The following is a 15,908-nucleotide window of genomic DNA, read 5'->3' on the forward strand; positions in this document are numbered from 1 at the left end:
AGGCTCCATATAATTGTGTCAATAAACTTTACAGACCACAGATCAGATCTGCCGCAAAACTGGAACTGGCAGATGAATCTGAGACAAAAACTATACTGTAATCATATGAGCTGCATCACAAGTGGTTATTCCAAACAAACTGTTCCTCCTATTTCCCCTGCATTTCTACACTCACTGTTTCTCCTTAAATGCCTCGGCAGCAAACGTTCAGGAGAGCAGAGAACCAAACACAACCAATAAAAAAGACAAATTGTTTCAGATCTCAATCCAATAAACTCGTTTCCGTGTCCTGCCTTGCTTTGTATCATTTCCTGCTGGATTAATTCAGCAGCTTCGTAACAGTATTACTTGCAGTTACCTCTTTCAGGATCGCTTCCTATCACTTGCTGCGCTATCACTGTGGAACTTTCATAATAGATTCCTTTGCCCTTTTGATATTCTCCTTATTGTTTTGGAAGTCAAATACAAAGCAAATGGAGGCAAAATGCTTATTGAGAATGAGTTAATGTCCTGAAGTTGTACTTCCTTACTGGTAACTAGAAGTTGCAACTGCTTTATACAGTTTATCTTCTCCGTAGGGGAATTTGCTGGCAATTGGGGGCCCGTGATCAGCTGGGAGTGTTCCTGCTGTACCAGCCTCCCTGCTGTGTAGTGACCTCCCTGCCTGAGCTGCTGGAGGCCATCTCGGGGTTGGCGGTGGAATCCTCCAGGCTTATGGTTCTGGGGGACTTCAATCTGTCATCCCTGGGATGATCCTCGGAGGCAGCCCGGGAGTTCATGGCCACCATGGCGGCCATGGACCTGACTCAGATTATTCAGGACCCGACTCAAGATAGTGGACTCACACTGGATTTAGTCTTGTCGGAGCAGTGGCAATGTGACCTGAGGGGAGAGTTACAACTTTCCCCGTTGTCATGGTCAGATCACGCCCTGGTGGCCTTGAGGTTCTTGTATGTCACCTCCCTCCGCAGGGAGGCAGGACCTATTCGATCAATCCGCCCTGGCAACTGATGGACCCATTAGAGTTTCAGAAGGAGCTGGGGGTCATCCCCGAGGTCTTGCTGCACGATCCAGTGGAGGCCCTGGCTGCTGCCTGGAATAGGGCGGCAGCCAGGGCCTTGGACAGGATCGTGTCTGTGCGGCCTCTCTTGCCCATCCAGGCCTGTCACTCCCCATGGTTCATGGAGGAGTTGAGGGTTCTGAAGAGGGTTAAGAGATGCCTGGAGCACCACTGGAAGAAGACAAGGACTGAACCCGACCGAACACAAGCTAGAGCCACGGTTAAGGCCTACCTTGTGACGGTAAGAGCGGTGAAACGTCAGTATTTCTCCGCTCTTATTGCATCTGCAGAATGCCACCCAGCAACCCTGTTTAAAATCACCCGATCCCTGTTGGGGAGAGGGGGTTCAGAAAACCACCTACAGGGCTGTGCTGAGGAATTTTTTGAGCATCTGCAGGATAAAGTCTCTCGGATCCATTCTAAGTTGGATGCCAAGCATTAGGCATGGTCTCATGAGATGCCCGGGGAATGTCTTTGCCAAGTTATCTGGGACCAGTTTGATCCTGTTGGTCCTGAGGAAGTGGACAGGATCCTCTGGACTGTAAATGCCACCACATGCCTTTTAGATCCATGTCCCTCATGGCTGGTGAGGGCAGCCAGGGAGGGGACATGTGGTTGGGTCCTGACGATGGCTAATACATCCTTGAGAGAGGGGATGTTCCTGGCGACCTTTAAGGAGGCGCTGGTGCACCCCCTCCTCAAGAAACCATCATTGGACCATACTGTTCTGGATAATTTTCATCCAGTCTCCCACCTCCCCTTTATGGGGAAGGCAGTTGAGAAGGTGGTGGCACTGCAGCTCCAGAGGATTCTGGATGATACGGATTATCTGAACCCCTTTCAGTCAGGTTTCAGGCCCAGATATGGAACAGAAACAGTACTGGTCGCACTTATGGGTGATCTCTGGCGGGGGCGGGATGGAGGTGGTGCATCCATCCTGGCTCTTCTTGACCTCTCAGCAGCTTTCAATACCATTGACCATGGTATCCTTTTGGACCGACTCAGGGAGTTGGGGATGGGTGACACAGTTTTGTGTTGGTTCACCTCCTTCCTCCAGGGCCGGTCCCAGTTGGTGTTGATGGGGGAGGAGAGATCAGGCCCGCAGCCCCTCCTTTATGCGGTGCCGCAGGGTTCGGTACTCTCTCCTCTCCTTTTTAACATCTAGGTGAAACCGCTGGGTGAGATCATCCGTCTCCACGGGGTGAGGTATCATCAATATGCCGATGATACTCAGTTATACATCTCCATCCCGGGGGAAGTAAGTGATGCTGTGGCTGCCCTTTCCAGGTGCCTGGAGGCTGTGGGGGTCTGGATGGGGAACAACAGGCTTCAGCTGAACCCTGGCAAGATGGAGTGGCTGTGGGTTAATGGCACCTTGGTCCCTAGGAATTTGCCATCTTTGGTTCTGGATGGGGTGGCACTGCCCCAGACAGACCCGGTGCGTAACCTGGGGATCCTCTTGGACTCACGACTCCTGCTCGAAGAACAGGTGGCAGTCATGGCCAGGAGGGCCTTTATGCAACTTCGTGTTGTCCGTCAGTTACGCCCTTTCCTGGACTGAGAGGCCCTTCAAACAGTCACTCATGCCCTGGTCATCTCCCATATAAGGCTACCCTTGAAGAGTATCCGGAAACTTCAACTGGTCCAGAATGCGGCTGCACAGACAATTTTGGGTGCATCAAGATCAGCACATATAACACCTTTTCTCCGTGAGCTGCATTGGATGCCAGTTTGCTTCCGGGTCCGATTCAAGGTGTTGGTTATCACCTTTAAAGACCTACATGGCATAGGTCCAGGGTACCTGAAGGACTGTCTCATCCCCATTACATCAACCTGGCCCACCCGGTCATGCAGAAAGGGCATACTACAGACCCCGTCTGCAAGAGAATTTCATCTGATGGGGTCTAGGAGGCAAGCCTTCTCTGCAGCAGCCCCTGCCCTGTGGAACGCCCTTCCCCCAGAAGTGAGGTTGGCCCCTTTCCTTTTAGACTTCAGAAAAAAAACTGAAGACCTGGTTTTGTCATTATGCATGGGGTGGGGATGGGAATAGTCAATTTTGGGGATGGCTGGTTCCCTAGTCTTACCTTTGACCAATATTATCTGGTCACAGGCTGCAATAATACCACCATCGCTTGGATTTTATCATATTTAATAATTGTATTTTATGCTGTATTATTTATGTTTTTATCGGTTTTAAATTGTTTGGTTGTGAACTGCCCAGAGTCCCTCCTTGTGGGGGAGTTGGGCGGTGATATAAATTTGATTTATAAATAAATAAATAAATAAATTGGTAGTATGAGGCTGCTGCCAAACTGCTATGTGTAATCTTTGCATATGATAATATGCTGCCTACATATATATGCACACACACACACACACACACATATATACACACATATGTATGTATGTATGAACGTATAGAGAGCCAGTTGGGTGTAGTGGTTAGGTCACCAGGCTAGAAACCGGGAAACTGTGAGTTCCAGTCCAGCCTTAGGCACAAAGTCAGCTGGGTGACCTTGGGCCAGTCATTCTTTCTCAGCCCTAGGAAGCAGGTAATGGCAACCCACTTCTGAAATCTTTCCAAGAAAACTGCAAGGACTTGTCCAGGCAGTTGCTAGGAGTCAACACTGACTCGAGGGCCCACACACGTATATATGTATATACATGTGTATATCCAACCTCTCTTCAGTTATTGGGGTCTGAGTGTGGGTGTGTGAACAAAGTCAAGCTCTTCACCCCTGCCCCTCTGTCCACAAGGTCTACAAGAAAAATGTGGAGACTATCACCTTTACTCATCATGACCTCTGCACAGTGAAGGGTACTGGCTACCCCAAGCAAGATACATTTGGAAATTAAGTAAAGTCCTATGCATATTTTGTGCATAGAAGTACTTTCACGTTATGGGCTAGGGGACTCTATGGTGATCAAAAAGGCAGGATGCTTAAACAGGTTGCCTTTTTAAATATAACTATATTTCAGGGCTCATCACTGGTTTTCAGTTTTGACAGAAAGACTTACCTCAAGTTAATATGTAAGGAGCTGAATTGTATCTTTTGAACATATGATCCATTCTTCCCTGGTAAATTTGTTTTATTCTGGATGCTTACATCAACAAATGTTCTTTATGGTTTGTGCTGTAAATTGAATTAAAAATTACAGATCAATTGAGTGTATATAGAGTGTTTCTATATCTGGAAACTATAAGAGCTACTAGCAATTCCTGTCTCCCTGGTACATTTGACAAATCTAATTCCAGTCAATATGAATGGCTTGACTGCTTAATTTCTGGGCTAATTTTGTTTTACCCATCAACACCCAGAGAAACTGAGTATCAAATGATGCTAGGATAGCTTGTACAGATGGTTAATTGGTTTTGTTTATAAATTGCCCAAATTACCTTGCTAAGGAAATGTAAACCGATTAAAGAATATTCCATTTAAAAGGCTTTTAAAAGCCATATCCTTTATTTCATAAATATCTCTCACATCTCACATCTTTTTTTAAAAAGGTGTCTTTATTTATATCTTCCTGTTTCAAAGCTTCTAATACATTATTTCCTGTCATGGATCTTACTGAGGCAATAGCTTTATCAGGCCAACTGAAGGTTTACAAAATAATTGCAAGCTTTCAAGTTTCAAGTTTCTTCATGAGACAAAATGGTTAAACATTCAGAGGAAAGCAGGGAGGAGGAAGCATTTTTCTTAACATTCAAGGCATGCAAATTGGATCACTTCAAGTACAGGTAGTCCTCCTTAATGACCATTTGTTCAGCAACTGTTCGAAATTATGACAGTGCTGAATGAATGGTAGTTATGGATGGTCTTCAAAGTTACAGCCATTACTGCACCCCCATGGTCACGTGATCAAAATTTGTGTGCAAGGCCACAAAGGGCCAGCAACTGTCTTGGCCAGGCGTGCCTCATCAGCAGTGGGAGGAAGAAGACAGTAAAAATCAGTTGGGGCCAGTGGGAGGTGGCAGGGATAGGTGGTGGCAATGGAGTGCAGGGCAACCAAAAGGGCAGAGATAGGGGAGAGATAGGTAGGTGGGGGGAGCTGAAGTGGAGGTGAGTGTGGCAGGGAAAGAGAAGCATGAGGTCCTTTCCTAACCACAGTGCAGTCCTCACCTAATGACTGCAACCAGAACTACTGGAACTGCTGTAGCTAAGCAGCACAGTCACGTGTTGTTATGTGTTAACGACCGCTTTGCTTAATGATGCAAATTCTGGTCCCAATTAGGGTCATTAAGTGAGGACTACCTGTATACAGTATAGTAGCAGTTCAGTAGGAGATCCTAAAAAACAGACAAGTGACCAGCCAGGTAGTCCTGACATTCACAAAGCCAGAGATAAGCCACTGTATTAGGTCAAGCATGAGGGTCTCATAAATCCCTAACCCCCTCTTGATGGTACTTGGAGTCCCTTCAGACCAAGATTGCTGAAGTGAAGAGTACATTTTTTTGACATTTTGTGCTGGTCACCATGAAAACTGAGCCATAAGTCCTGAAATAGTATATCACTATTAAAAAGGACCTACCACAAACAGTCCAAACCCAGCTTTCTCCAAATGTGTGATGTGGGCCTAGTCACTTTGTAATCCTTGGATCCCAAAAGCATTATGGGAACTTTAGCCACCAAAAGGGTGCCCTATCACAGCCAAATTAGGCAGAATGACTTGAGGATAGATGATGTCCTCCCTTTCCTGCCCAGGATCTGGCTATTGAGCAACTAAATTCAATGGTTTCAAAAACACATTAAAAGTAATAGTCGTATATCATTGATGATGAAAACAAATATTAGACTAAGTGAAGGTTTGCAAAACAGCTGTCAAGTTTGTCTGTTTTTGTTTTGTTTTGTTTTGTTTTGTTGTCAGCTAAGCTGGGATTATATCTGCACATCTGAAAATTCTCCATAATTTCATCCAAGACTGTCACCTACTATAGAAATGACTCAAATATCAACCAAATTCCTCCCTCCCATTTTTCTTCTTTTTAGCCATCTTGCTCAATGAAGAATTCTTGGAAATTCAAAAGTTTATCACGGTCATATTCTATAAACTATAGTTAGCCTAATAAACTGTGGCCTCTGGGATTGGATTCAGACATTGCACCAAGCCATAATGTAGATTGTTTAGTTTTGGTTTAGCACATTGTGTGATCCTAGCCAGGGTGACTTGGAAGCCATGGTTAATGCTTTAGCATAGCTTGTGAACCCAACCATTGTAGTTAGTTCATTAAACAAGATAAATGAAGCAGAACTTAATATAATGTATGAAGCTACCCAGTAAAGAGATGTAGGATATTTTTCTAATGGCCAAAAGGCTGCTATTTTGCTTTTCTTTTAATTTCACATCAGATATATTATCTTGCAAGATCATTAGACAGTCTTCTGGCATCCTACGTTTTGCTAGGGACAGGCGACAAATGGTAAAAATGGCTTTCAGATCTGAAGCCACCTGGCCCACAAACAATTTCTTATGTGAGAAAGCATTAAAATGACCATAAAGAAGAAATGCTTGTGGATATATGGCTTATGGGGAAAAAGTTGCACCATTGGGAAATGTGGTATGAATGGAAACATAAGATTCTGAACAAATGGACAGTACAAATCAGTGTATATGAAATGTTTAATTACGAGAATTCAAAGATGCCATATTATCTGTTGGAGCCATATGGTGATTTATAGGAAAAACAAATGGAAATATTTGGAACCATGTAAAAAGAACTGAGCTGGCAACTTGTTGCACATCCTCTTCTGCAATTATGCCAATGACTCAATACACACTTGTTAATGTCAAAGCAATTGTTCCATTGACTAAAGAATGATTGATGAGCAAGGACCATGTTTTATAGAAGGGAATGCGAACCACGGTTCAGCATGATCTCAGTAGCCTATCAGCACTTCAAGAAACCAAGAGCAATGGTTAAAATCATCTATATACATCTTTGCAAAAATTGCCCCATGGATATGATTACAGTGTTGGAGATGGTGAAAATACAGTCAGGTCCAGAAATATTGGGACATCGACACAATTCTAACATCTTTGGCTCTATACACCACCACAATGGATTTGGAATGAAACAAACACAATGTGCTTTACCGGCAGACTGTCAGCTTTAATTTGAGGGTATGTACATCCAACTCAGGTGAACGGTGTAGGAATTACAACAGGTTGCACATGTGCCTCCCACTTGGTAAGGGACCAAAAGTAATGGGACAATTGGCTTCTCAGCTGTTCTATGGCCAGGTGTGTGATATCCCCTCAGTACCCCAATTACAATGTGCAGATAAAAGGCCCAGAGTTCATTTCAAGTGTGCTATTTGCATTTGGAATCTGTTGCTGTCAACTCTCAAGATGAGACCCAAAGAGCTGTCACTATCAGTGAAGCAAGCCATCATTAGGCTGAAGAAACAAAACAAACCCATCAGAGAGATAGCAAGAACATTAGGCGTGGCCAAAACAACTGTTTGGAACATTCTCAAAAAGAAGGAACGCACCGGTGAGCTCAGCAACACCAAAAGACCCGGGAGACAACGGAAAACAACTGTGGTGGATGACCGAAGAATTCGTTCCCTGGTGAAGAAAACACCCTTCACAACAGTTGGCCAGATCAAGAACACTCTCCAGGAGGTAGGTGTATGTGTGTCAAAGTCAACAATCAAAAGACGATGTATTGTCGAAGGCTTTCACGGCCGGCATACGATGGCTGGTGTGGGTCTTCCGGGCTGTGTGGCCGTGGTCTTGAAGTTTTGTTTCCTAACGTTTCACCAGCACCTGTGACCGGCATCTTCGGAGCCACTCTGTGCCACTCTGAAGATGCCGGTCACAGGTGCTGGCGAAACGTTAGGAAACAAAACTTCAAGACCACGGCCACACAGCCCGGAAGACCCACACCAGCCAATCAAAAGACGACTTCACCAGAGTGAATACAGAGGGTTCACCACAAGATGTAAACCATTGGTGAGCCTCAAAGACAGGAAGGCCAGATTAGAGTTTGCCAAACGACATCTAAAAAAGCCTTCACAGTTCTGGAACAACATCCTATGGACAGATGAGACCAAGATCAACTTGTACCAGAGTGATGGGAAGAGAAGAGTATGGAGAAGGAAAGGAACTGCTCATGATCCTAAGCATACCATATCAGTGAAGCATGGTGGTGGTAGTGTCATGGCGTGGGCATGTATGGCTGCCAATGGAACTGGTTCTCTTGTATTTATTGATGATGTGACTGCTGACAAAAGCAGCAGGATGAATTCTGCAGTGTTTCGGGCAATATTATCTGCTCACATTCAGCCAAATGCTGCAGAACTCATTGGACGGCGCTTCACAGTACAGATGGACAATGACCCAAAGCATACTGCAAAAGCAACCAAAGAGTTTTTGAAGGGACAGAAGTGGAATGTTATGCAATGGCCAAGTCAATCACCTGACCTGAATCCCATTGAGCATGCATTTCACTTGCTGAAGACAAAACTGAAGGGAAAATGGCCCAAGAACAAGCAGGAACTGAAGACAGTTGCAGTAGAGGCCTGGCAGAGCATCACCAGGGATGAAACCCAGCGTCTGGTGATGTCTATGCGTTCCAGACTTCAGGCTGTGATTTACTGCAACGGATTTGCAACCAAGTATTAAAAAGGGAAAGTTTGATTTATGATTATTATTCTGTCCCATTACTTTTGGTCCCTTAACAAGTGGGAGGCACATATGCAACCTGTTGTAATTCCTACACCGTTCACCTGAGTTGGATGTACATACCCTCAAATTAAAGCTGACAGTCTGCAGTTAAAGCACATTGTGTTTGTTTCATTCCAAATCCATTGTGGTGGTGTATAGAGCCAAAGATGTTAGAATTGTGTCAATGTCCCAATATTTCTGGACCTGACTGTATTTATAGCTTGAAGGCTTTTATTTCCGTATTTGTGATGTCAGAAATGGAAAGCTACAGCAATAAGCAAGCGTCCACATCTTTCAAACTGTACCAAAGCTTGACCTAATCATAGAGTTGAAAGGGGTCATTCAGGCCACCAAAGCCAACCTTCTGCTCAGTGTGGGAATCCAAATTAAACATCTCAGGCAAATGACTGCCTAGTTTCCATTTGAACACATCCAGTGAAGAGGAACCCACCACCTTTTTGGAAAACTGATTCTACTATCAAGCTACCCTTTCTGTTAGGAAGGTTTGTCTTCTAATACTCATTTGGAATCTGTCTTCTATAACTGAGATCCATTATTCTGTGTCATGCACTTTGGACAATAGTGTAAGGCTAAGAGTCTTCTTCTGTGTGACATCCCTCAAGTACTTGAAGAGTGCTATCATATCCCTTCTTAGATATCTTCTCTCAAGTATAAATACAACAGTCTCACCTCATATAAGTTTCCAGTCCCCTGATTATCTTTGTTCCCTTTTGTATGAATTCTTCTTTAAGTGTAGTACTCAGAACTGAAACCAGTACTTCAAAAGCTGAATTACTTCCTATGATTTGGAAGCTATACCTCTGTTGACTCAGTCTAGAGTTGCATTATTTTTTCATCAGCCACATCACACCAATGGCTCATAGTGGAGTTGGGATGACGGTAGATGCTAAATAAGTGACATCTGGCTTTATTCCAACCTACTTTGAGCATCTAATTTGAGATGAATGGAGCAACAGCAGGAAAGAAGATCCAGAAGATGACATTCAGACTAAGAACTAATAAGGATGTAGATAAGGGTTCCATTTCTAGTAAGTTTTACTGTGGCTGGATGTTAAATGATGTTGAAATAAAATATTGAAATAAATCATTGTTCTTAAATATGGACAAAATAAGTTCTTTTAATAACTTATAGACGCTTTCACAATAGAGTGAAATTATATTTCAGTTTTGGGAGTATGAAATGAAAAGTTAATCATTTGCTTTTATTTGTTCGTGAGAGATGATTTATCAAAAAAAGTAATACCACAGCATGAATTTCTTGCCCATGAAAACAAATTACATGCAAAGAATGCTTACTCCTAATATAAAAGGGATGAACACATTTTGAAAATTATGTGACATTTGAGATGACATTTTTAAAAACTTCTACTTTAATGAAATCCTCCAAGGCAGCCAACTCCATTTATGAAATACATCCAGAGGAAATGTGAACTCCAAATATTAATTCAGGCTAGACTTTGCAGGGTGCTTCTAGCCAATTAATGCTTATTTGTCCTCTTTTCAAGATGGCCATGGATTGTTCTATCCCATTCCTCAGGGTCCTTTAAGTCCCTGATTAAACCACCATACCCTCCCACCAGATACGAAGAAGAGGAGGAGGAGGAGGAGGAAAGAAGGAAAGTAAGAAAACTACCAGCTTTCCCCAACTCACTCACCTACTTACTTACTCACTCATTCTCTCTCTCTCTTTCCACCCACACATTTATATAAATTTGTCCATTTTTTAATTTTTTTTTTACAAAACATCCTAGAAACAGTTTGATGGGGAAACTTGCATTGGGGAGGTAAGGTGTGTACACACATGCATATACACATTGAAAATTCTTGAGGATTTCTAGTTGCCACGTGCTTGCAGTGCAACTTTTGATGCAGTGATTTGATGCAGTGATGTTACATTTGAGCTCCTTTCCCAATAGCTATGACCCTGCCACTGGTTAGCCACAAGGGGTGAATGATGAAAGGTGAGGATGAAGGAACATACGTGAATGCATACACAGTGGAAGCTCCAAGAACAAGATACTGAATTTCAAGGCTGGAAGTGAGGACTGGTGGGGTGGGAAGAAGCTGCATTGTAGCTGCCAGGTAACCATTAAACTTGAGCTGGGAATGGGAATCTCCCATGGAAGTAGAGTGAGAGCTTCCTGACAAGAGATGAAATCTTTTCTCCCTTGCAGAAGTGATGAGGGAGAAAGTATTTTCATCCCACAGAGATAGGATCTCTTTGGCATCATGAGCACAATTAGACTGTAATGGGTTCTCCTGCTTGAGTAATACGGGTACAAGGAATTCCCTTTATTGGTTTTGTTGCAATAGGAAGAGTAGAGTCTCCTTGAATCAGATTCATGGAAACCTCATGGACATACAAGTTTCCAGCAACAGTATGGAAGTAGTTTTTCACTGCCTTCTTCCAGGATGTCATTTTGATTTCCCAGTAATAATCTAACATAAATATCTCTCTGGAAACCACATCAAGTACACTTAAGAGCTTCTTAAGAGCTCAGATTGCTTCCAGGCAGAATTGTTTCATATTTAAGCTCCTGCAGCATATATAAAGATATTTGATCCATCTTCAACATTTAAATTGAATAAATGGCCACTCAAGTTAGGAAACAAAGGGGGAATATTTTTTTAAAAACCCAAAATGCTTTGCTGTTATTAGCATTACTCTCTGGGAGGATATTATAGGATAATTGACACACCATCAAATTTCTATAATTCTCCTTTCCCCTATGCCAGTGTTTCTCAACCTTGGTAGCTTGAAGATGTGTGGACTTCAACTCCCAGAATTCCCCAGCCAGCATGCTGGCTGGGGAATTCTGAGAGTTGAAGTCCACACATCTTCAAGTTGCCAAGGCTGAGAAACACTCTTCTATGCAATGCTCTCTAAACTTAGCAATCCACAATTCTCACTACTGTACCACTCTGGCTAGAGATGATGGGAGTGGTAGTTTAGAGGGCACTATGCTGGGGAAGAATAAAACATTGGGCACTGATGGCGATTTTCTGGGCCAACCAACCCCATCTTGAATTAGCAAATATTTTATGGTAAAAAATAGCCTCAGCATACTGTTTTCTTTTTCAGTAAATTGCTACTTTTAGCACTGATTTCCATAAGTGAAGCTTTCTGGTTCTATGACAAAGCACATTTGATAGGAAGCGAGAATGAATCAGACTTGTTGTCTTCCATTCCAGCAAACTGTTTCTTTTTAAAGGACCTTGGTGGCAGCAGCTGAAATGTGTGAAGTGCCGACATATGTTTAGCATTTCTTTCTAGTCTGGAAAGCTAGAAACAAGCTTCTACGAAAATCAAGATTGAAGCTGGGTAACAGGTGTGAAACATGCTACCTGCAAAGCTGGCTGCTTAGTCTCTCTGAACAGAATTTCGATTAGTTAGCTCATTAACACTGAGGAAATAAAGCATATAAATTCAAATGTTAAGGCGAGGTCACTCAACGAGCAATCCCAGTTGCTAGCATTAGAACTCAGGTCAAACTAAAAATTAAAGCGTGCATGTGAAGGAGGAAGGAAACCCCAAATCCATACAAATGCAGTGCTTCTATTAGGCCAATGAGAGCTTTAGAAAACAATGTGCAAGTATTTGAGTTCCCCCCAAATCCTCATCAAGGAAGATGGCTAAACATCCAGTAACAAAGGGAGAAGGGAGAAGACCTATCAGTTTTGGGTCTCTGTCACTTAAGGAACAGTTTCAGTGAAGTACCAGAGAAGCTGCAGGCATGCTGTATGGACTAGATTCTGTATATTTTGGATTATATACAGAAATATTGTGAAAGTACAGCAAGGACTTTACCAAAGCTTGCCAAGAACAAATAACAAGCAGGGAATTCTTGGGGCCTCCATTTTTAGAAATGTAAAACCTTGCTGCTAAAGTCAAAACTGTTTCCAGCCTTGAGAAGATGATAGCTGTAATTCAAATCACAGGAAATGTTGGCCTGAACAATCTACTGTTACTAAAAGAACAGCATTCCACCCCCTTTCTGTACAATGCTGGTGATCCTCAGTTTTATTATCACCTCCACTGGGTTAATGAGCTTAAGCAGTCTTAGTTCTCTTCCCCCCACCTCTTCTGAGTTTAGTCATAAAAGACCCAGGTGTTTCCAGTATGAATTTGCTTTAATGTTTCTATTGTAAGATCAATCAACTCAGGCCAACCCAGCCTGTTCTAGCTCGGGCAAAGAGAATGAGAAGGACATTCTGCCATTATTTCACAAAGGTCCTCATTCTTTCTCCTCTTTTCTTGCTGCCCAAAGGGATGGCTTTCTTTTGAAAATAGCTAGGGGACAGGGGCTGGTCCTTGCTCACATGAGCCTGTGGTGGGAGGAAACAATGTCTGCAGTTGCTCAGTTCAGGCCAGCCAAGATCTAGGTTCCTCTGAAACTCTCCCTCGGTTGAAACAAATCCAAAGGGGAGACCCCTCAAAGGGAGAACAGTCATGCAGATGGTTCATCCCCAAAGTGTTTCTGGTTTATGATGCTTCTCCCAAGCTGACTGGAATAAAATTTCACTATATCTTCCTGTAATTAATTGGAATGCCTTAGTTCTTTATATTAAAACTAATTAAACATCACCCTGTGGCAAATGTGTTAACATGGTGAATTCTGTGACTGTTTATTAAAAATGAATAAAAAAGGACTGAAGTAATGAGAGATAAAGATCTGAAACAATGAGCATCTGAGGCAGACTTAAAACTTCTGAACCTCAGATTTTCACATCTGTGGAACTATCTTTACATTACTGTCTGTCTCTACAGGCCTTTTTTTGATAGGTTCTACAGAAAGGGCTGCTGATTATTATAGAGTCAGGACTTCTGATATTGGTCCATTTCTCTGTCACTGATGAAGGGAAGATCTGGACAGGGAACTCAGGAAGGTGTTTTTGTTTTGTTTTTTTTGCATGACCAGGGCTCAACTCTTTCGCTGTCTTTTAACTCTATTTAGCCTCTTCACATGAAATCATATGTAAAGGGATTTTGTAACAAGGAACTCATAGGTAGCAAATATAAGATGACAGTACAGAAGACTAAATTTGGGATAGCTAACTTGCCTGGCTTCTTAGCTCTATCTACTACATTATTTTTGATTTTTTTTTTCTAGTATAACATTGTTAAACCTTTGGTTTTACTTTCTGATAGCACTACTGGAATATTTTGTAGATTAATTACCATTAATTAATGGTACTTACCATACATTAATACCAGGCATTTGTAAAAGGTCTTTCAGCACCAGGTCTGTCCCACCAATCAGGACAGTCTAGGGTGATAGAGTAGTTAATGCTTTACTAGTATTTGTTGGAGACGTTCTGTTCTTCCCTTCAAACAGGAGCAAGGCCAAAAGAAGGATCATGCTTTCCCCTTTCTGTTAATTAAAAAAAATACAAAGGCAGTTTAAGCCCAGCACTAGCAGTTAATCTGCTAAGACCTAGGCCAGTGATGGTGAACCTATGACACACATGTCAAAGGTGACATGCTATGAGGTTTTAGGTGATACACCAGCATTCACCAATACCCGACAACAACTATTCTCCCTATTTGAGTCACCAGAGAAACTAAGTTTGTTTTACTCATATTTCCTTTTTGTAATTATCTGACGTTTCTTTATATAATATATAGCACCGCACATAATTGGACTGTATTTTTAAAAAATAAATGAATATGTAAAGAATTGTTTCTCTTTTGTTTTGGGTGGGGGGAGGTATGACATGCCAGCAGAGTCAGGTTTTCTGAATTTTTGACACGCCGAGCCCAAAAGGTTCACCATGCTGACCTAGGCTAAGACTACTGGCTCTGAACTGCAAAATCCAGATGGCTACAAGGTGGCAGTAAAGAGATACAGAAACTTTTTGCTGTCTAGCGGTTGTCCTGGGTTTTGCAGCCCAGATATAATAGTTCTACCTAGGTCATACCAGAAAACAATCCTCAAGATGCAAATTTGCATTAAAATGTTTATTTAAAATTGTATTTGTTTTATTAGCAAATACAAAACAGCAAGTGAATCATGGGTAGGTATTGAGCTTAGAAAAAGAAGATTGGATTCAAAGAGTAAGGGTAAACAAAGAAACAATGGATAGGCTTATCCAAAATGGAAATTGAGCCTCAGGGAAAATTGCTATAACATGAACACATTCAAAATAAAATAATATAAACGAATGCATCTATCTGCTTACTTACTCCATCTAAGAAGTATGGGGACATTGGATTTTCCTTCCTGAATCCTAGAAGAATTATACCCTGCAATCCTGAAGTAAGGTTAGGTTCTTTCTTTCTCCCTCCCACAGCTGCATTGCTCTTTTCCGGGGATGATATAGAGAGCAAAAGCCTCTAGCAAGTTCTTTCCTTGCTGTTTACACTCAAGTGGAAGGGAGTTGTGTTTATTCAAGATTTAACATTCTGGCTTCCTTACTAAAGCTAGAAGGTAAAATGGGGGCCTCTGCAGTTTGCCTTGTCAGAAGTGCTCATTATAGCCTCATTTTGTTTTTGCTATAATCCTTCCTTACTAGAATGATTAAAACTAACTCTTGTGCTAATTTTCTTTAGTCTTTAACTTGCCAAAATTAGAAGTGTACAAATCTTACTTTTAATTAAAATTCATCTCCCATAAACTGTATTGATTTATTCTTATCACAATATGTATAATTATACAGCTGTTCTGAATATCCCTAGAAAATCCAGAAGCCTTGTTATTATATAAAATAGCTTTCTCCAATCTCGGCATCCATATTTTGGGACTGCATCTCCCAGAATTCTCAGCCAACATAAAGAAAGCTGAGGTAAATGGTAGCATGGTTATCTCTGTTGGACAGAATCCACTTGTTCCATAGAGATAGTTTTCTGAATATTTGGCATAATATAATCAGCACTGAGGTATATCTGGAACATTCAAAAATTCATTTGCTAGAAATTTATGATAATCCTGGCATAACCATAGCTGAAAATTAATTGTCTAAAAATGTGCTTAAGAGTCAAATAAAATATTAGACACTAGATTTCCTATTCCTTTAAATTTTAGTAATGAACATCTGTGAAAACAGGGATTAATTCAGATCAGAACTGCTAATGGAGATTGTAAGTCCTCTTCTGAAGCCCTCAACTGGAAGTTGACATTTATCATTTTAGTGATAAAACACTTATACCTATATATTT

The 15,908-nt window shown here is 41.9% G+C and overlaps 1 pseudogene; it reads left to right on the forward strand.

The window, feature by feature from the left end:
* The first annotated feature begins 1,010 nt into the window (after nt 1-1,010).
* LOC148217015 (uncharacterized) lies at nt 1,011-3,916 on the forward strand (annotated as a pseudogene).
* The last annotated feature ends 11,992 nt before the right edge of the window (nt 3,917-15,908 follow it).

Source organism: Python bivittatus, unplaced genomic scaffold, assembly GCF_059951505.1.
Source record: "Python bivittatus isolate LINGU-HERP-01145 unplaced genomic scaffold, Pbiv_v1 ctg000020_np1212, whole genome shotgun sequence".
NCBI lineage: Eukaryota > Metazoa > Chordata > Lepidosauria > Squamata > Pythonidae > Python > Python bivittatus.